Source organism: Lithobates pipiens, unplaced genomic scaffold (genome assembly GCF_037356315.1).
Source record: "Lithobates pipiens isolate NorthernLeopardFrog02 unplaced genomic scaffold, aLitPip1_a1.2 Scaffold_30, whole genome shotgun sequence".
Taxonomy (NCBI): Eukaryota; Metazoa; Chordata; class Amphibia; order Anura; family Ranidae; genus Lithobates; species Lithobates pipiens.
The window spans coordinates 170,217,212-170,237,944 of NW_027507791.1; the positions used below are offsets into that span (position 1 = coordinate 170,217,212).

The 20,733-nt window shown below is 44.6% G+C and overlaps 2 pseudogenes; both read left to right on the plus strand.

Moving 5' to 3' along the window:
• The first annotated feature begins 15,609 nt into the window (after positions 1 to 15,609).
• On the plus strand, positions 15,610 to 15,728 carry LOC143948022 (5S ribosomal RNA; annotated as a pseudogene).
• A 323-nt stretch (positions 15,729 to 16,051) lies between these two features.
• LOC143947190 (5S ribosomal RNA) lies at positions 16,052 to 16,170 on the plus strand (annotated as a pseudogene).
• Positions 16,171 to 20,733: the final 4,563 nt, after the last annotated feature.

Here is a 20,733-nt window from a genome sequence, read left to right on the forward strand (position 1 = left end):
AAAGCTGCAGAAGGCAATGTCGGCAAAGAGTAGGTGGGAGCCAGAGGGGGGGACAAGGGGCGCATCCAGGGGGAGGGGACACATATGCGGGAATGTCAAGCCCTTCCAGTACAGCGCATTAGGTATCACTCAGACCCCCCAAAGTGCAACTCCCCCATCTAAGGTGAAGACTCCAGAAGGGAAGATGAGCCGCCCTGGTCTGTACATGAAAGAACCTGCTGCCAAGGGGTTGGGGCCATCATCCCTTCCTCCAATGGGAGATGCCACCGGAATGAAAGCCCCGTGTCCTGTCAAGTGGTGCCCCTCTGACAATGTCGTTGTGGTATACAGTGACTACAAGTAGTATTCAACCCCCTGCAGATTTAGCAGGTTTGATAAGATGCAAATAAGTTAGAGCCTTCAAACTTTAAACAAGAGCAGGATTTATTAACAGATGCATAAATCTTACAAACCAAAAAGTTATGTTGCTCAGTTAAATTTTAATAAATTTTAAACATAAAAGTGTGGGTCAATTATTATTCAACCCCTATGTTTAATATTTTGTGGAATAACCCTTGTTTGCAATTACAGCTAATAATCGTCTTTTATAAGACCTGATCAGGCCGGCACAGGTCTCTGGAGTTATCTTGGCCCACTCCTCCATGCAGATCTTCTCCAAGTTATCTAGGTTCTTTGGGTGTCTCATGTGGACTTTAATCTTGAGCTCCTTCCACAAGTTTTCAATTGGGTTAAGGTCAGGAGACTGACTAGGCCACTGCAACACCTTGATTTTTTCCCTCTTGAACCAGGCATTGGTTTTCTTGGCTGTGTGCTTTGAGTCGTTGTCTTGTTGGAAGATGAAATGACGACCCATCTTAAGGTCCTTGATGGAGGAGCGGAGGTTCTTGGCCAAAATCTCCAGGTAGGCCATGCTATCCATCTTCCCATGGATGCGGACCAGATGGCCAGGCCCCTTGGCTGAGAAGCAGCCCCACAGCATGATGCTGCCACCACCATGCTTGACTGTAGGGATGGTATTCTTTGGGTCGTATGCAGTGCCATCCAGTCTCCAAACGTCACGTGTGTGGTTGGCACCAAAGATCTCGATCTTGGTCTCATCAGACCAGAGAACCTTGAACCAGTCTGTCTCAGAGTCCTCCAAGTGATCATGAGCAAACTGTAGACGAGCCTTGACATGGCGCTTTGAAAGTAAAGGTACCTTACGGGCTCGTCTGGAACGGAGACCATTGCGGTGGAGTACGTTACTTATGGTATTGACTGAAACCAATGTCCCCACTGCCATGAGATCTTCCCGGAGCTCCTTCCTTGTTGTCCTTGGGTTAGCCTTGACTCTTTGGACAAGCCTGGCCTCGGCACGGGAGGAAACTTTCAAAGGCTGTCCAGCCCGTGGAAGGCTAACAGTAGTTCCATAAGCCTTCCACTTCCGGATGATGCTCCCAACAGTGGAGACAGGTAGGCCCAACTCCTTGGAAAGGGTTTTGTACCCCTTGCCAGCCTTGTGACCCTCCACGATCTTGTCTCTGATGGCCTTGGAATGCTCCTTTGTCTTTCCCATGTTGACCATGTATGAGTGCTGTTCACAAGTTTGGGGAGGGTCTTAAATAGTCAGAAAAGGCTGGAAAAACAGATAATTAATCCAAACATGTGAAGCTCATTGTTCTTTGTGCCTGAACTACTTCTTAATACTTTAGGGGAACCAAACAGAATTCTGTTGAATTGAGGGGTTGAATAATAATTGACCCTCTGAATAAACTTTTCACTATTTAAAAAAACAATTAAACAAAGAAATAACATTCTTTTTTGCTGCAGTGCATTTCACACTTCCAGGCTGATCTACAGTCCAAATGTCACAATGCCAAGTTAATTCCGAATGTGTAAACCTGCTAAATCTGCAGGGGGTTGAATACTACTTGTAGGCACTGTATGTGGAGCATCCAGGGAGAGGCAGGGACCACCCAAACAGTGAGGGGTAAAGCCTCCAAGGGGGACCGGTGTCAGACAGGAGGATAGCTGTGTCTTGTACAAGTTGGTTAATTAGACAAGTCATCCAGTGTGTTCCTGTGAGCAGCGGAAAGAAAGGTCGGTAAGGATTATGAATGGGTGGGGGCCAGGGAGTGCATAAAACTGCCACCAGATGACCGGGGCAGAGAGGGCAAGGGGATGAAACTCAGATCTGGTAGGTGGGGGCGGGGGTGAGGAGTGTCCCTCATATTACTCACGTTGGCCATACCTTGAAGCTGAGCGCTCTGCATACCCAGTACGTTCTTCTGTATAATCTAGCCTATCTGTACACATTAGCCTGTCTTTTGTACACATTAGTCGGTCCTCTGTATACACTAGTCTGTCTGTATACACTAGTGTATACAGATAAGCTAGATTATACAGAAGAACGTTCTGGGTATGCAGAGATGGAGGCTAGGGTATACAGAGAGAGAGGCTAGAGTATGCATACTTGCTAGTGTATACAGACGGACTAGTGTATACAGAAGACCGGCTAGTTTATATAGGGAGGCTAATGTGTGCAAAAGACAGGCTAGTGTATACAAATAGGCTAGATTATAGAGAAGAACATCTTGGGTATGCAGAGAGAGAGGCTGGGTTACACAGAGAGGCTGGTGTATGCAGACTTGCTAGTGTATACAGACGGACTAGTGTATAGAGAGGCTTGGGTATACAGAGAGCTAATGTATAAAGAGCAGCTAGTGTATACAAAATACATCCAAGGGTATAAAGAGAGACTCGTGTATGCAGAAGACCGGCTAGTTTATACAGAGAGGCTAAAGTGTACAAAACACAGTCTAGATTATACAGAAAAACGTCATGGGTATGCAGAGATGGAGGCTAGGGTATACAGAGAGAGAGACTGTGTTACACAGAGAGGCAGGAGTATGCAGACTTGCTAGTGTATACAGATGGACTAGTGTATACAGTAGACCGGCTAGTTTATACAGAGAGGCTAATGTGTACAAAAGACAGGCTAGTGTATACAGATAGGCTAGATTATACATAAGAAGGTCCTGGTTATGCAAGAGATGGAGGCTAGGGTATGCAGAGAGAGAGGCTTGGTTACACAGACTTGCTAATGTATACAGACGGACTAGTGTATACAGAGGACCGGCTAGTTTATATAGAGAGGCTAATGTGTACAAAAGACAGGCTAGTTTATACAGATAGGCTAGATTATACAAAAGAACGTCCTGGGTATGCAGAGATGGAGGCTAGGGTATACAGAGAGAGAGTGAGGCTGGGTTACACAGAGAGGCAGGAGTATGCAGACTTGCTAGGGTATACAGAGAGAGAGGCTAGAGTATGCATACTTGCTAGTGTATACAGGGGGACTAGTGTAATACAGAAGACCGGTTAGTTTATACAGAGAGGCAAATGTGTACAAAAGACAGGCTAGTGTATACAAATAGGCTAGATTATAGAGAAGAACGTCCTGGGTATGCAGAGATGGATGGCTAGTGTATACAGATAGGCTAGATTATACAGATAGGCTAGATTATACAGAAGAACGTCCTGGGTATGCAGAGATGGAGGCTAAGGTATACAGAGAGAGAGGCTAGAGTACGCATACTTGCTAGTGTATACAGATGGACTAGTGTATACAGAGGACCGGCTAGTTTATACAGAGAGGCTAATGTGTACAAAAGACAGGCTAGTGTATACAAATAGGCTAGATTATAGAGAAGAACGTCCTGGGTATGCAGAGAGAGCAGTTGGGTTACAAAGAGAGGCTAGTGTATGCAGACTTGCTAGTGTATACCGGTGGACTAGTGTATACAGAGAGGCTTGGGTATACAGAGAGCTAATGTATAAAGAGATGCTAGTGTATACCGACGGACTAGTGTATACAGAGGACCGACTAGTTTATACAGAGAGGTTAATGTGTACAAAAGACAGGCTAGTTTATACAGATAGGCTAGATTATACAGAAGAACGTCCTTGGTATGCAGAGATGGAGGCTATGGTATACAGAGAGAGAGAGCGAGGCTGGGTTACACAGAGAGGCAGGAGTATGCAGACTTGCTAGTGTATACAGACGGACTAGTGTATACAGTAGACCGGCTAGTTTACACAGAGAGGCTAATGTGTACAAAAGACAGGCTAGTGTATACAGATAGGCTAGATTATACAAAAGAAGGTCCTGGTTTATGCAAGAGATGGAGGCTAGTGTATACAGATAGGCTAGATTATACAGATAGGCTAGATTATACAGAAGAACGTCCTGGGTATGCAGAGATGGAGGCTAAGTTATACAGAGAGAGAGGCTAGAGTACGCATACTTGCTAGTGTATACAGATGGACTAGTGTATACAGAGGACCGGCTAGTTTATACAGAGAGGCTAATGTGTACAAAAGACAGGCTAGTGTTTACAAATAGGCTAGATTATAGAGAAGAACGTCCTGGGTATGCAGAGATGGAGGCTAAGGTATACAGAGAGAGAAGTTGAGTTACAAAGAGAGGCTAGTGTATGCAGACTTGCTAGTGTATACCGGTGGACTAGTGTATACAGAGAGGCTTGGGTATACAGAGAGCTAATGTTTAAAGAGATGCTAGTGTATACAAAAGACAACCAAGAGTAGACAGTGAGGATCGTGTATACACAGAAGACCGGCTACAGAGAAGCTAATTTGTACAAAAGACAGGCTAGTGTATACAGATAGGCTAGATTATACAGAGGAAGGTCCTGGGTATGCAGAGATGTAGGCTAGGGAATCCAGAGAGAGACTGTGTTACACAGAGAGGCTAGAGTATGCAGAAGACCGGCTATTTTTTTTTACAGATAGGCTTGTGTATACAGAAGACAGTCTAGGGAATTCAGTGAGGCTAGTGTATGCAGAGAGGCTGGGACACCGAGACTATTGTAAAAAGAAGGCAGGCTAGTGTATATAGATTACGGGCACCTGTATACAGAAGACAGAGAGGCTAGTCTATATTGAGTGGCTGGTGTACACAGAGAGATTAATGTATACAGAAAAGCTAGCGTGTAAAGAAGACAGGACTTTATTTTTTGCTAATGCAACTACTTTTGAAACATATAAAGTGCTTTTTTCATATTTTGGTGCTGTTAAAAAGTGGTGTGTTGTCAGTGGTGATATCAATGTGACAGTTAATGTGGAGAACTACAACTATTCAAAATAGAGCAAAAGAGTGCTAAGTTTATTTTGTTAAATCATTGACTGATAGACGTTAAGTAATTGGCCGTTATTGGTTTGGCAGTACATGGTTTATTTTGATGTAAGATAGTTTTATTCTCTACTTATAGCCGTGTTTTAGACGACTTTATTATTAGCATTATTCGCATTATTCATATATATTATGCAGAGTGTAAGTATTGCAGTGAGACGATATTGCTTTTAAAAGATTTGTATTATTATACATAGCATTGTTAGCAGACCAATAGGACAATTTAAATGGCTTAATATTGCAGAGCGTAATTTATCAGGAAAGAGATTCAAAGCGTTAGTTGCAGTAGCTTCATAAAACTGAGAAATCGTTGCATTACTCTAAATTTAAAATATGTTCCGGCAGCACTGAAAAGACGATATTAGATGAGTGATCTACGCATTTCGTTTACTATTTCACTATACCGGCTAAATGTTAATATGTTAATATGTGCTGCGTGTAAGGTAGAAATTAGATGGTTTAGTGTGAGCTGGTTTACCAGGATTTAGAGATAGTAATCTTTTTATACTAGTAATAAATATAGCAAAATAACTATAACGGGTTTAAGTGAAAATACACGAAATAACAGCAACAACGTGTGTAGGTTTTTATCAATCAAGTTCATTACGTGTCTTTAATCATGTAGTGAATATACCCCAATATTGGAGCACAAGGATGAGAAAGCATAATAACTAACAGAGGATGACATGGCAAAAAGACAAACTGCATTAGAAATGTGAATATGAATTAGAGTTGAAATGCCAATCGCCACGGCTACGTACAGCAAAGTGTGAGCTAAGCAGCTAAATATTCTGCAATAGCAGAGATTAAGTATTGCAGTCTAAATGAGATCGGAAGCGTTAGTTGCAGTAGCTCCAAAATGACTGAGAAATCATTTCATTACTCTAAATGTAAAAGTTATCCCGGTAGCACTGAGTGGACTGATATTAGATGAGTGATCGTTCTAGTACAAATTCAGTTTCCTATAGCAGAGAGATACCAGCTAAATGTGAGACGAGCAATTAAACTGTTCACGGTAGCATTGCATTACTCTTAATATGTGCAGCGTGTAAAGAAGCAATAAGATGGTTTTGTATTATCCTAAAATTAGCAGTATGCGTAATAAAGGTGAGTAGGTAACCTGGATTTAGACATAGCAAACTCTATAATCTAATTTAGCAAAATTAGAAAAGATAATTTTGAGACAGTATATACAGGTCGAGTTTAAGTGGAAATACACAAAATATCTAGCTTACCTTTACATTGTTCAATAGAGTAAATTGACGTAGCTTGAAAATTCCAACGTGTAAATCGTTCCATTAATTATGTTACGCACGAAGACGGCTTACACTGACTGTTTTCCGTTTCCACTGGTCATCGTCATAATGTATCAGTAACCATGAACATTAATAGTGATAGGCAGCTTACATTAGGATGTATGCATGATGTGAATGTAAAATGAATGTAAAATAGTTGCATTATGTGTTATTAATGTAATCAAACTGTATTGTTATGCTTTGCTACTGCAACCACTTCTCAATCAAGTAAACCGTCCCACTGATTTTCTCACATTTTGCCGCTGTTAAAAAATGTGTTGCAAGTGTTATGTGTTACAAATGGTTATCAGTGTGACAGTTAATGTGGAGAAGAAGTAATACACAAAATAGAGTCAGAAAGAGAATCCAATTGCATAGAGGTAGCGAGAGATGGTTGCATTAATCTTAATGTGCAGTGTGTAAAAGGTTTTAAAAAGATTGTTTTGTGTGACTTTTGCTTTAACGTAAAATTAGCTGTAGACATTATAACTTGTTACAATGATTTAGAGATAGTAATCTCTATAAAATAATAATAATAAGTATAGCAAAACAAATTAGGAATATTTTGAGGCAGTATATATAGGTCGAGATATAGTGAATACACAAAAGGGATCAAGGGATAGTAGCAAAGTCAAGGGATAAATGCAAAGGTACTCTATTTAACAGTAAATTGACGTAGCTTGCAAATTCCAACGTGTAAATCGTTCCATTAATTTTGATGCTCAAGAAGACGGCTTACACTGACTGTTTTCCGTTTCCACTGGAAAGAGAATCCTATTGCATAGAGGTAGCGAGAGATGGTTGCATTACTCTTAATGTGTAAAGGTTTTAAAAAGATGGTTTTGTGTGAATTTTTCTTTAACGTAAAATTAGGTGTGGACATTATAACTATGGTTAGGTTTACAATGATTTAGAGTTAGTAATCTCTATAATATAATAAAAATAAGTATAGCAAAACAAATTAGGAAAATATTGAGGCAGTATATATAGGTCGAGATAACGTGAATACACAAAAGGGATCAAGGGATAGTTGCAAAGTCAAGGGATAAATGCAAAGGTACATTATTTAAGAGTAAATTGACGTAGCTTGCAAATTCCAACGTGTAAATCGTTCCATTAATTTTGTTACGCACGAAGACGGCTTACACTGACTGTTTTCCGTTTCCACTGGAAAGAGAAACCTATTGTATAGAGGTAGCGAGAGATGGTTGCATATGGCAGAAAGACGGCTTACACTGCTTTTCTCACATTTTGCTGCGGTAAAAAGAAATGTTTTGTCACTGTGTTTTAACTGTGACAGATAAGGTGGAGAAAAAGAAGTAATACAGAAAATAGAGTCAAACAGTGGAAACGTTAAAAAATACAATTGGTATACGATTTTGGTATAACTGAGGTACAGGGCAATTACTGTAGTATGACTTGCCAATGTTTATCATGTCTTGTTTATATCACACAAAGATGTATACAGTCTGACTAATTATATATGTCTGTGCCAACTATTGTTAATAAAAAACGGAGTTAAAAAAAACAAACAGTGGAAACGTTTATTTGTCATGACAGCTGATACTGGTTGAGCAATAAAACTGTTTTATTAAGATGTAAGACTAGTTTTATTCTCTACATATTGTTGTATAATATAGGCGACCAATAGGACATTTAAATGGCTTAATATTGTAGGGAGGAAGTATCGCTGTTCAAAGGTAAGAGATTGAAAGCTTAGCTTGAAAATGGCCGAGAAATAGTTAGTCTAAATTTAAAGGATATGCCGGTACCAATGAGAAAGCTTATTGATTGACTAGTTGATCTTTGCATTACACAATTCTATTATTATTATTATTATTATTATTATTAATAAGATCATAGTGCAGAGAGATACTCAGTTAATGTCAGAGATACTCGGTCAATGTCAGAAAAGCAATAAAACTGTTTACATCGTTAGAGAGCGATGGTTACATTACTCTTAGTATGTGCAGCATGTCTGGTAGCAAATGGATGGTTTTGTGAACATTTTGCATTAAGGTACAATTAGCGGTAGAAGTGAATAGATTTAAGCGGATTTTGAGATAGTACTCTCCATTTCTAATAAGAAATAAAGAAAAATAAGTCAGGATGGTGTGTCAGGACTGTCACATACTCACAGTCCCGGTACAAATATGCAAAATAGAGCAAAAGAGTACATGGTTTATTTTGATGTATGATGCTTGATGTGGATGATTAAAATCGTGTAGTGATCTATATTTAGCACAAAAATGTAAAGGCATAACATGGCAATGAGACAAACTCCATTAGAGATGTGAGCTAGATGAAATGATGAAATGTCTCTGTATAGCCCAGATTGCCTTCTGTTATCACTTAGCCTACCCTCTAAATTCACTAGCCTCTCTATATACACCAGCATGTTTACACTAGCCGGTCTTCTGCATACAATAGCCTGTCTTCGATATACACTAGCCCTATGTTCTGAATACACTAGCCCGTCTTCTGTCTTCTGTATGCCCTAGCCTGTCTTCTGTATACATTAGTCTCTCTGTATAAACTAGCATCTCTATATACCCCAAACTGTCTTCTGTAAAAACTTGTCTCTCTTTATAGCCTGTCTAGCCTTTCTTCTGTACACACTAGCTTCTCTGTATACACTAACCAGGCTTCTATATACAATAGCTTCACTCTATGCACTAGCCTCTCTGTATAATCTAGCCTCTCTATATACCCTCTCTCTATATATAGTGTTCTGCATCTCCGTAGTGGTAGCCTCTCCGTAGAAGCCAGCCTTTATTCTGTATTCACTAGCCTTTCTTCTGTATGCTGTAGTCTTTTATATATACTAGCTTCTCTGTACACCCTTGCATCTCTGTAATACACTAAATCCTCTGTATACCACAGCCTGTCTTCTGTATACACTAGACTGTAAACACTAGCTAGAATACACCAGCCTGTCTTCTGTACCCACTAGATTCTCTTTATACACTACCCAGTCTTCTGTATACACTGTCAGCTTGGATGTATACCCAAGCCTGTCTTCTGTATACACTAGTCTCTCTATATCCACTGTCCTATCTGTAAACACTCGACTCTCTCTATACACTAACCTCTCTATATACACTAACATCTTTGTATATACTAGCCTCTCTTTAAATTAGCCTCTCTGTGTACCCCAGCCTCATTGTTTACTCTAGCATCTCTGTATACTCAAGCCTATCTGCATTCACTAGCCTGTATTCACTAGCCTTATATATACTAGCTTCCTGCTTCTCTGTACACCCTTGCATCTGTACACTAGACTCTCTGAATACACTAAACCTTCAGTATACCACAGCCTGTCTTCTGTATACATTAGACTGTAAAAACTAGCTAGAATACACCAGCCTGTCTTCTTTACCCAATAGACTCTCTGTATGCACTACCCAGTCTTCTGTATACACTGTCAGCTTTGATGTATACCCAAGCCTGTCTTCTGTATACACTAGTTTCTCTATATGCACTGTCCTTTCTGTATACTCTCGACCTTCTCTATACATTAACCTCTCTATATACACTAACATCTTTGTATATACTAGCCTCTCTTTAAATTAGCCTCTCTGTGTACCCCAGCCTCACTGTTTACTCTAGCATCTCTGTATACTCAAGCCTATCTACATACACGAGTCTTCTGTATTGTGTATTAACTAGCCTTTCTTCTGTATGCTGTAGTCTTCTATATATACCAGCATCTCTGTACACCCTTGCATCTCTGTAAACACTGTGTAAACTAGCCAGTCTTATGTATACACTCGCCAGCTGTATACACTAGACTCTCTGAATACACTAAACTCTTTGTATACCACAGCCTGTCTTCTGTATACACTAGACTGTAAAAACTAGCTAGAATACACCAGCCTGTCTTCTGTACCCACTAGACTCTCTGTATACACTACCCAGTCTTCTGTATAGAATGTCAGCTTTCATGTATACCCTTTCTGTATACACTAGCTTCTCTATATGCACTGTCCTTTCTGTATACACTCGACTCTCTCTATACACTAACCTCTCTATATACACTAACATCTTTGTATTTGTCTTTAAACTAGCCTCTCTGTGTACCACAGCCTCACTGTTTACTCTAGCATCTCTGTATACTCAAGCCTATCTACATACACGAAACCTGTATTCTGTATTCACTAGCCTTTCTTCTGTATGCTGTAGTCTTCTATATATACCAGCTTCTCTGTACACCCTAGCACTGTAACAGTACTAGGTTCCTGTATTACAGAAACAGAACACCAGCAATAAGGTGTATACTGTGCAGGAGGCACACAACACCGACTCTAACTTCTGCACTGCAGATGCATGTATTGCAGAAATTGAACACCAGTAATAAAGGGTAGCTTCAGTTGTGTACTGTGCAGGAGGCACATAACACCCACTGTAACAGTGCTAGGTTCCCAAGCAGTAAAGACACTGTCCCTGCCTATCGTCCTCTTTCCCTGACCACCGCAACACACTATACAAGGCCGCCATGCTGGCGGCCTTATATAGTGTGGGGTGTGTACTAAACCCCCCTGAGCTATAATTGGCCACAGGAATCCTGCCTGTGGTGAATTGTGGCTCTCCTCACACAGGATGTCACATCTGTTCTTATTATATAGAACCTATTATGCTCCTCGTAAACTTTTTCAGTTTGGCCGAACGGCCGGACGCAAGTTGCCCCCGGTGCGTGAACATGGGGGGAGACATGATGCACATGTTTTGGAGATGCCCGAAGTTGATCCGCTACTGGACAGAGGTGACAGGAACCATTGATCGGGTGGTTGGAACCTCCACCAGGATGGAGGCGAAGTATTGTCTCCTGGGATTAGTTGAAGGAGTTGGAAACCCGGGAAGTAGCCAGATGGCAGTTCTGAGATGCCTATTTCAGGCAAGGAAACTGATTGCCCAACCCTGCTTAGCCTCCAATGTTGGCAATGACTTGGTTTTATTCGCTTGTTTCCGAAGATGACCATGTTGGCGTTTGTCAAGATGGTTGAGAGTGCCCGAAGAGATCGCCTATGGCCCCATCACCTTGAAAGTGCCTGATCTTGTCTGATCTCGGAGGCTAAGCATTGTCGGGCCTGATTAGTAACTGGATGGGAGACCAACTGGGAATACCAGGTGCCGTAGCATTCTTTTTATGTTGTTGGCGTTGACATGTTTTTTTTTTTCCGCTTGTTTCCCAAGGTGATCATCTTGGCATTTGTCAAGAGGGCTGAGAGAGCCCAAAGAAATCTCCTACGGCCACATCCCCCTGAAAGCGCCCGATCTCATCTGATCTCAGAGGCTAAGCAGGGTCCGGCCTGGATAGTACCTAATTAAAGGTGCCGTAGGAATCTTTTTATATTGTTGGCTTTGACCTGTTTTTCTTTCGCTTGTTTCCCAAGGTGACCATTTTAGCATCAGTCAAGAGTTTTGAGTATGTCCCAAAGCGTTCGCCTGAGGTCACATCACCCTGAAAGCGCCCGATCTCAGAGGCTAAGCAGGGTCTGGGTCAGATGGGAGACCGCCAGGGTCTATGTTGTTGGCGTTGACCTTTTTTTTTTCACTTGTTTCCCAAGATAACCATCTTGGTATTTGTCAAGAGGGTTGAGAGTGTCTAAATAGAACACCTATGGCCACATCACCCTGAAAGTGCAGAATCTCATCTGATCTCGGAGGCCTAGCAGTGTACGGCCTGGTTAATACCTGTATGGGAGACCATCTGTGAATACCAGGTGCCGTAGGCTTCTTTTTATGTTGTTGGCTTTGAACTGTTTTTTTCGCTTGTTTCTCAAGGCGACCATCTTGGCATTTGTCAAGAGGGTTGGCCGTGTCTTGAAGAGAACGCTTACGGCCACATCACACTGAAAGCACCCGATCTCGTCTGATTTCAGAGGCTTAGCAGCATCAGGCCTGGTTAGTACCTGGATGGGAGACTGCCTGGGAAGACCAGGTGACATAGAAGGATCTGGTCTGGTTAGTGTCTTGATTGGGAGATCGCCTGGGAATACCGGATGCCGTAGGATTCTTTTTATGTTGTTGGCTTTGACCTGTTTTTTTTCCCTTGTTTCCCAAGGTGACCATCTTGGCATTTGTCAAGAGGGTTAAGAGTGCACAAAGAAATTGCCTACGGGCACAACACCCTGAAAACGCCCAATCTCGTTTGGTCTCAGAGGCTAAGCAGGATTGGGCTTGGTTTGTACCTGGATCGGAGACCGCCTGGGTTTTCCAAATGCTGCAGGCTTCTTTTTATGTTGTTGGCGTTGACTTGTTTTTTTTGTTTGTTTCCCAAGGTGACCATCTTGGCGTTTGTCAAGAGGGTTGAGCGTGCATTTGATCTCAGAGGCTAAGCAGGGTTGGGACCTGGTTAGTACCGGGATGGGAAACCGCCTGGGATTTCTCGATGCCATAGGCTTTTTTTTTAAGTTGTTGGCATTGACTTATTTTATTTTTTTTGTTTTATTCTTTTATTAAGCATAAGTAGAACAATATAAATATAACAGTCAACCATACAGCATGACCCAGGGTCACAATTACATGCTAACAAAAAATAGGCAGCCAAATAACTCTGGGTTCTCAGAGGGGAGTCCTACAGTTTCATGCAGAAAATAGAGAAACCCCACCTCCGACATGTAGTACAGTATAACTAGTGCAGCTCCGTTCGGACAAATGTAATCATGGAGAACAACTGGGACCACAGCGAGCCAGCTTATCATGACCTACGTGAACCAGAGCAAAATATGAGCCGGTCATGTCCAGAACCCTGGGGTTCTTCTGGGTCCCGAAGGCTAGTAAGGAGACAAGGCATAGTCAAAAGGGAGGACGGGGGAAGAAGAGAGTGCAAAGACGGAGAGAGAGGAGGTGGGGGGATGGCGACGGGGAAAAAAAGAAAAATAAAGACAAAAAGGAGGGGGGGAATGCCACCCAGGGCAGACATGGCCTACGTAGGTAAACGTTAGATGTTCAGTCGTTTTCTGGGACGGAGGCACTGCTCACCTCCCGAATGTAGTCTCGAGTACCAGTAAAATACCTCCAGGGCCTCCATGTAACACTAAATGCCTCTTCAGTGTTGTGAAGGGTGGCGGTCAATTCTTCCATCCGGAGAATATGATTGACTTTGGAATACCACAGCACCTTGGATGGGGGCTGAGGCTGCCTCCACAGTGCGGGAATGCAGGCCCGGGCGGCATTCAGGAGTTGCATCGTGAGGGTTTTTTTGTATTTTCGAACAGGCTGTTCGGTCAAGTGTAGAAGGCACGCTACTGGGAACCCAAAAGTTCCTCAAGGTCGGGCATGCCCAGAAAGGGTGTCCCATGGTCCCCATATCTGAATTTCACCTCCAACAAACATCCGGGATCGATCTATCCATTTTATTCAGAAGGTATGGGACTCTATACCAGCGTGAGACTATCTTGTATCTTGATATTGGTTTGCGATGGAAGCTTTATGTACTAAGGTCAGGATCTTCCCTATCTGTTGTGGGGTAAATGTGATGCCTAAGTCCCTCTCCCATTTGTGGATAAATGGTGGGGGTCGACTCCTCCTCCTGACTACTCAATAGGTTGGACAGGAGGGAGAGGGTGTGTCGCACAGGTTCCCTTTTGTGACAGATGGATTTATAGGGTGTCAGGTCTCTAGGAGTGTAGGGGGCCCTTTGTATGGCCAGAAGAAAGTGACGAAGTTGATAAGCACTAAACAAGTCAAGCGGAGGGTCAGAAAGCTCGGCGACCGTTTACGTGGTCGGGAGCCCTCCCGTGGGCCACACCTCTCCCAGACGCTGTTTCCCCACCACTGTCAACTGTCGCAGTTTCTTGTTGGTAAATCCCGATGGGAAGTCTGGATTACCTATAACCGGAGTCATTGGTGATGGCAGGGGAGCAATGTGTGTGCAGCGGAACAACCTCCGCACAACAGCCAACGTAGCTCCCACTACGGGGTGACCTCTGAGGTCTTTTGGTAGGGAGGACAGGAGCCACGGGGAGGTCAATAGGGGAATGGATCCATCCTCAATCTCCATCTCCACCCACTGCTTGTGTGGGCCATTACAATGCCAATCAACGACTCTCGCTAGCAGAGTCACTCTGTAGTATTGTCTGAGATCTGGGAGACCCAGACCCCCCTTGTCCTTTGGTCTGGCAAGCAATTGCAAACGGGCTCTGGGCGGTTTGCGCGCCCAAATAAAGTCCCGGAGCAGCACCTACAGTTGTCTGAAAAAAATTGGGGGTAACCGGATCGGTAATGTCTGGAACATGTATAAGATCCGAGGGAGGGCCATCATTTTGAATGCATTACAGCGCCCAAACCAGGTCAGTGTTAAAGCATGCCAGTTTCCCAAATCAGATTTCAGTCTATCCAGGAGAGGGACAAAATCAAGCAGGTACAATTGCGCTAAATCCGCTGCGATGTCAACGCCCAGTTAACGTATAGATTTTTCAGCCCAGTAGAATGGAAAAGAGGAGCGGAGCCTCTTGGCATCACCATCCGGGACCGATATATTCAATACAGCCGACTTGGCGCAATTGTTTTTATAGTTTGATAGGCTGCCGTGTCCCTGTAGAGACGCAAGTATTTTGGGAAGCAAAATGTGTGGATTGGAGACGGAAAAAATTAGATCATCAGCGTACGCCGCAATTTTGTGGTGTGCCGAGGGTTTGGATATGCCAGTAATATTCGGGTCATTCCGAACGTGACACATAAGTGGTTCCAGTGTCAGAATTAAAATTAGGGGAGACAGAGAGCACCCCTGCCTCGTCCCATTAGTGATGGGGAAAGAGTCTGTACATGCGCCGCATGGATTAAATTGAGGACTCGGGCCGTATTGTCTCTAGCTTCCGACTTATTTTTATTTTTTTGCTTGTTTCCTAAGGTGACCATCTTGGCATTTGTCAAGAGGGTTGAAAGTGCCTGAAGAGATTGCCTACGGGCACATCACCCTGAAAGCACCCGATCTCGTTTGATGTTGGAGGCTAATAGATTCGGGCCTTGTTAGTACCTGGATGGGAGACCGCCTGGGAATACCAGGTGTCGTAGACTTCTTTTTATGTTGTTGGCGTTGACCTGTTTTTTTTTTTCGCTTATTTCCCAAAGTGACCATCTTGGTGTTTGTCAAGAGGGTTGAGAGTGCCTGAAGAGATTGTCTATGGCCACATCACTCTGAAAGCACCCAATCTCATCTGATCTTGGAGGCTAAGAAGAGTCGGGCCTGGTTAGTACCTGGATGGGAGACCACCTGGGATTACCAGTTATTGTAGGCTTCTTTTTATGTTGTTGGCGTTAATTCGTTTTCTTTTTTTTGCTTGTTTCCCAAGGTGACCATCTTGGCATTTGTCAAGAGGGTTGAGAGTGCCCAAAGAGATCGCTTACAGCAGCATCACCCTGAAAGAGCCCTATCTCTTCTCTTTTCTGAGGCTAAGAAGGGTTGGGCCTAGTTAGTACCTGGATGGGAGATGGCGTTGGAATACCAGGTGCCGTATTCTTCTTTTTATGTTGTTGACATTGACCTGTTTTTTTTTTCACTTGTTTCCCAAGGTGACCATCTTGGCATTTGTCAAGAGGGTTGAGAGTGCCCGAAGAGATCACCTACGGCCCCATCACCCTGAAAGCGCCCAATCTCGTCTGATCTCGGATGCTAAACAGTGTCGGGCCTGGTTAGTACCTGGATGGGAGACCGCCTGGGAATACCAGGTGCCATAGGCTTCTGTTTTTTTTGTTTTTTTATTTAGTAGTATGCGACATACAATGCAAAGGCAACTTCACAGAATGTGTGATACAAATAGTTACAAACAAACGATCATATTGCATGGATATCAGAGCCAATGGTAAGAAGTCTGAGGAGAATAGCACGTGTACAGCTTTGCGGTCATATCAAGATGAGATTAAAGCTCCATCTCGTTGGGATCCTCTATCACTTAAAATAGTATTGATACTAGCCCTGCTACCCTCGAAGAGTTTAGATATCCATAGATAGGGGAAGAGTATTGTGTAGTAGTCAAATGGGGTCGGAACATACCATTTTCTTTTCCCTTTTTTGAGTTAAGAAGGGAAATAGTAGAACTGAAAGGAGGGAGAAGGGGAAAGAGAAGATTGGGGAAGGAAATGGCAGAAAAGGAAAAGAAGGGGTAAGGGGGTGTCGTGGGTAGAGTGGATAGGGTGGGGTCGGGTGGGGTCCCCTCCCAGGGAGCAAGAGACGCCCTCGGCTCACCAGCTCATCAGCTGTCCAACGTTTGGAACAGCGATCTCCAATGATCACCATGAGCTTACTATGTCTCGCGGAGGAATTCTTCCGAAAAGCGAAACTGGGTCCAGTAGAACCATCTGTTCCCATGCTCCTCCGTTTTATCCCTCATTGTGGCAGTCAGGTCTGCCATTCGTTCAATATCATTTACCCTTGCGAACCACTGGGTCACCATTGGAGCAGATTGCTCTTTCCACTGACTTGGGATGCAGGCCCTAGCTGCATTGAGGAGATGTTTAAGTAAGGACTTATGATAACGCTTTCTCGACATAGGAGTTAGATTGAGAAGAACTGCTGCGGGATCATTGGCTAAGGAAATGTCTGCGAACTTGTGGATGAGTCTCAGGACAGGCTGCCCGAATGTTTGTAATTTAGGGCATTCCCTGAAAATGTGGAGAATGGTGCCAATCTGTTGCCCACAGCGACAGCAGCGGTCAGATTGACCGGGGAATATTTTGGCCAACACCACCGGTGTACGATACCAGCGTGTGATCAGCTTATATGAGATCTCCTGATATTTACTGCAGAGTGACGACTTATGGGCGAAAAAGAGTATTCTGTCCTTCTGTGGTTTGGAGAATGTAGTTTGTTAGTCCCTTTTCCATTTAGCTAGGAAGGGTGGATCCGTGGAGGATTGTGCGTCTGTCAGGATTTGGTAGGACCTAGAGAGGGAACCACAAATTGGGCCATCATCCAGGCAAAGTTCCTCGAAGGGGTGGAATTGGCTAGAGAAGAACGAATGGTTAGGTAGTGATCTGAGGAAATGGATTAGCTGTCTAGCTCTCCAGCTGTCCAATGCAACAGGTACTTGCTCTAGCAGTATGGTCCCCATGGGAATCAAGCCCGTGGGTCCAAGAAATAGGGCTGCTCTCAGAAGCCCTTTCGGGGCTTGCCTGGTAAAGGCCTGGTCAGACAGGCCCGGAGGGAATCTAGGATGTCCAATAATTGGGGTCATAGGAGAAGGGAAGTTAGTCAGGTGGGAAAGATGAAAAAAACTATCCATCTCGGCGAGCGAGGGGCCAATTAACGGGTGAGTAGTCACACAGGGCTCCAATGGCCTCCCCGCCCAAGGCAGACCAGCCAGTGGAACCCGCGCCTTCTCCTGCTCTAGCTTGACCCATAGCTTCAGTTCCCCATGCCGGTGTCTTATCACATATGGTCCCCCATCGGATAGTGTCCGCTGTGTACTGCGCATGCGCAGTACACAGCAACCCAGATTCCGAAAATTGCCGAGCATGAACGGCGCCTGCGCACTGAGTCCAGGTTCTATCCCCACTATCCAAGTGGACATAGAGTAAGAATATAAAAGAGCCGAGCGCAGCGAGGCCGAGCCTGAAGCGTGGCGAGCGAAGCTCGCCTGCGAGGGGCCCTCTAATATTCACAACCCTATGTCCGCTTGGATGGTGGGGCTACCACCTCCACTCACCGCGCAGGCGCCGTTCAGCTTCGGAGATTTTCCGAAGCTTCGTCTGCTCCGTACTGCGCATGCGCAGTACGGTGCGGACACTATATCATGGCCGGACAGTATATGGCAGAACACCGGCACCAGTCAACCACCGGTGTCATGTGCGTTGCTGTGTAATATAGAGCAGGGTCCGGGCAGCCAATACCTCCCCGCAATTTCGGTCGCAATAGCATTGCCCTACCAATACGCATATGTTTCCCGCGCCAGAGGAACTTGATAAAGATTGAGCGAACCGCATGAAAGAAAGTCTGGGGTATTTTGATAGGTAAGGCTTGTAGTAGATAGAGAAGTCGTGGCATCGCGTTCATCTTCAACACATTACAGCGTCCGAACCATGACAGAGCTAGTGGGTCCCATCTTTTAAGGTCCGCTGTAAGCCCATAGGCTTCTTTTTATGTTGTTGGCTTTGACCTGTTTTTTTTGCTTGTTTCTCAAGGCGACCATCTTGGCGTTTGTCAAGAGGGTTGGGCGTGTCTTGAAGAGAACGCTTACGGCCACATCAACCTGAAAGCACCCAATGTCGTCTGATTTCAGAGGCTAAGCAGCGTCAGGCCTGGTTAGTACCTGGATGGGAGACTCCCTGGGAAGACCAGGTGCCATAGAAGGATCTGGTCTGGTTAGTGTCTTTTTTTTTTTTTATTCTTTATTTACGGATTGCAGGTAATACATAGACAAACTGTAAAAGACATAGATCCCTCAGTTTTCCAGGTTAACAAAAATACATAGTTAATACTTCGTGGGGGACCGGGGGAAACCTAACAACTTATGTCAGCAGCAGCCCCAGCCGTGGCTAGGCCACCACATTATCCCACTCTAATGATCTGGCACCCTAGTGTCTACTTATAAACCAGGGCAGTCCGCGGGGCGATCCCCCTCAAGGCCCAGACTGAGGGGCCTCTAACATCGGTCACCTTCATTCTATTGGTCAAAGAGCTCAGCCGGGACCACCCCGAGGGCCGCCAACCCCTGGCTGGGAAATCGAGGGAACAAAACGAAAAGATCCTTGCAATCACCATGTATTTTAATTATACTTGGGAGTTAGGGGGTAGGGAAAGAGGGGGGAGCAAATGGGCAGGAGAAGGGGATGGGGTAGAAAGAATGAAAGTTATAGGGGGCTAACAGTGCTACGAGGCAGACGGGGGAGAGAGTGAACCAGGGTGGTATACGAGAAGGGAGAGAAAGAAAGAGGACTCCGATGGGTTCCCACGGCCGGACCCTTCCCTCTATACACGTGCCAGAGCCTACAGATAGGATCTGTATGCGTCGGAAAACCTGAACAGGCTCCAAGACAACCAACAAGCAGTGTGCTCTTCCTCCCTGTCGCCTAACGCTGATGTGAGCTGTTCCATACGGTAGGTGTCGCAAACTCTTGCAAACCAGTGAGACACCAGTGGAGCGGCCTGCTGTTTCCACATGCTAGGTATACATGCCCTGGCCCCACTCAGAAGATGTTTTAAGAGAGATTTATGGTACTTCTTGCTCGAGAGTGGGGTCAGATTGAGGAAGATCGCAGCTGGGTTGTTCTGGAGATCAATAGCCGTGAGGTCATAAATGATATTGAGAACCTGTCTCCAGAAATGGGCCAGTTGAGGGCATTCCCAGAAGATATGTAGTAACGTGCCGGCTTGTTCACCGCATCTCCAGCACAAAGGGCTGTGACCGGGAAACATAGCCGCCAGGACAGTGGGGGTCCTGTACCATCGGGTCAAAATTTTATAAGCTATTTCCTGGTATTTACTACATAGGGATGACTTGTGCGCAAAAAGAAGCGCGCGGTTCTTCTGGTCTGGCGAGAGCCGGACATGCAGGTCTCGCTCTCATTTTTCCACGAACACCAGGTTACCCTGGGAGAGTTGGTCCAGTAGGATGCGATATGACAGGGAAAGAGACCTTCGGGTCGGTCCCTCTCCTGAGAATACCTCCTCAAACGATGTTAGGGGTCTGCGGAATTCGCCACTGTTTGGCAAAGATTTCAAGAAGTGGGAGAGTTGGGAAAGCTTCCACTGTCCCAGGGCCGTGGTTGCTAACGCCTCGTACATAGTGGAGACCGCTGTCCACGTCCTAGGGCCAAGAAAAGAAGAGGCCCGCACAAGGTCCCAGTCAGGGTCGAGGCGGAAAGACTTTTCCGTCATGCCGGGTTCAAAGCGTGGGTGTCCAATAATAGGAGTCATGGGCGAAGGGAAACTGGGCACGCCCGTCAGGGTAAAATATCTGTCTAGCTCTTGTAACGTTGGCTCAATGTGTGGGTGTGCCCGCGTCGCTCCCGACCAGCCCGGTCCACTCCAGGGCAAACCCTCAAGTGGAAATGGTACAGATTCATGCTCCAGACGAACCCACAGCTTATCCTTCAGGTGTCTGCACCAGTCAACTACTCTGTTCATGTGCACCGCCGTATAGTACCATGCCGGATCTGGGAGGCCAATCCCTCCCTTGTCTTTTGGTCTGAGCAGTAATGTTCGGCTGAGTCTTGGAGGCCTGCCCTGCCATACGTATAGAATAAAGATGGAGCGCATGGCTTTAAAAAATGATTGGGGGATTTTTATCGGTAAGGCTTGTAATA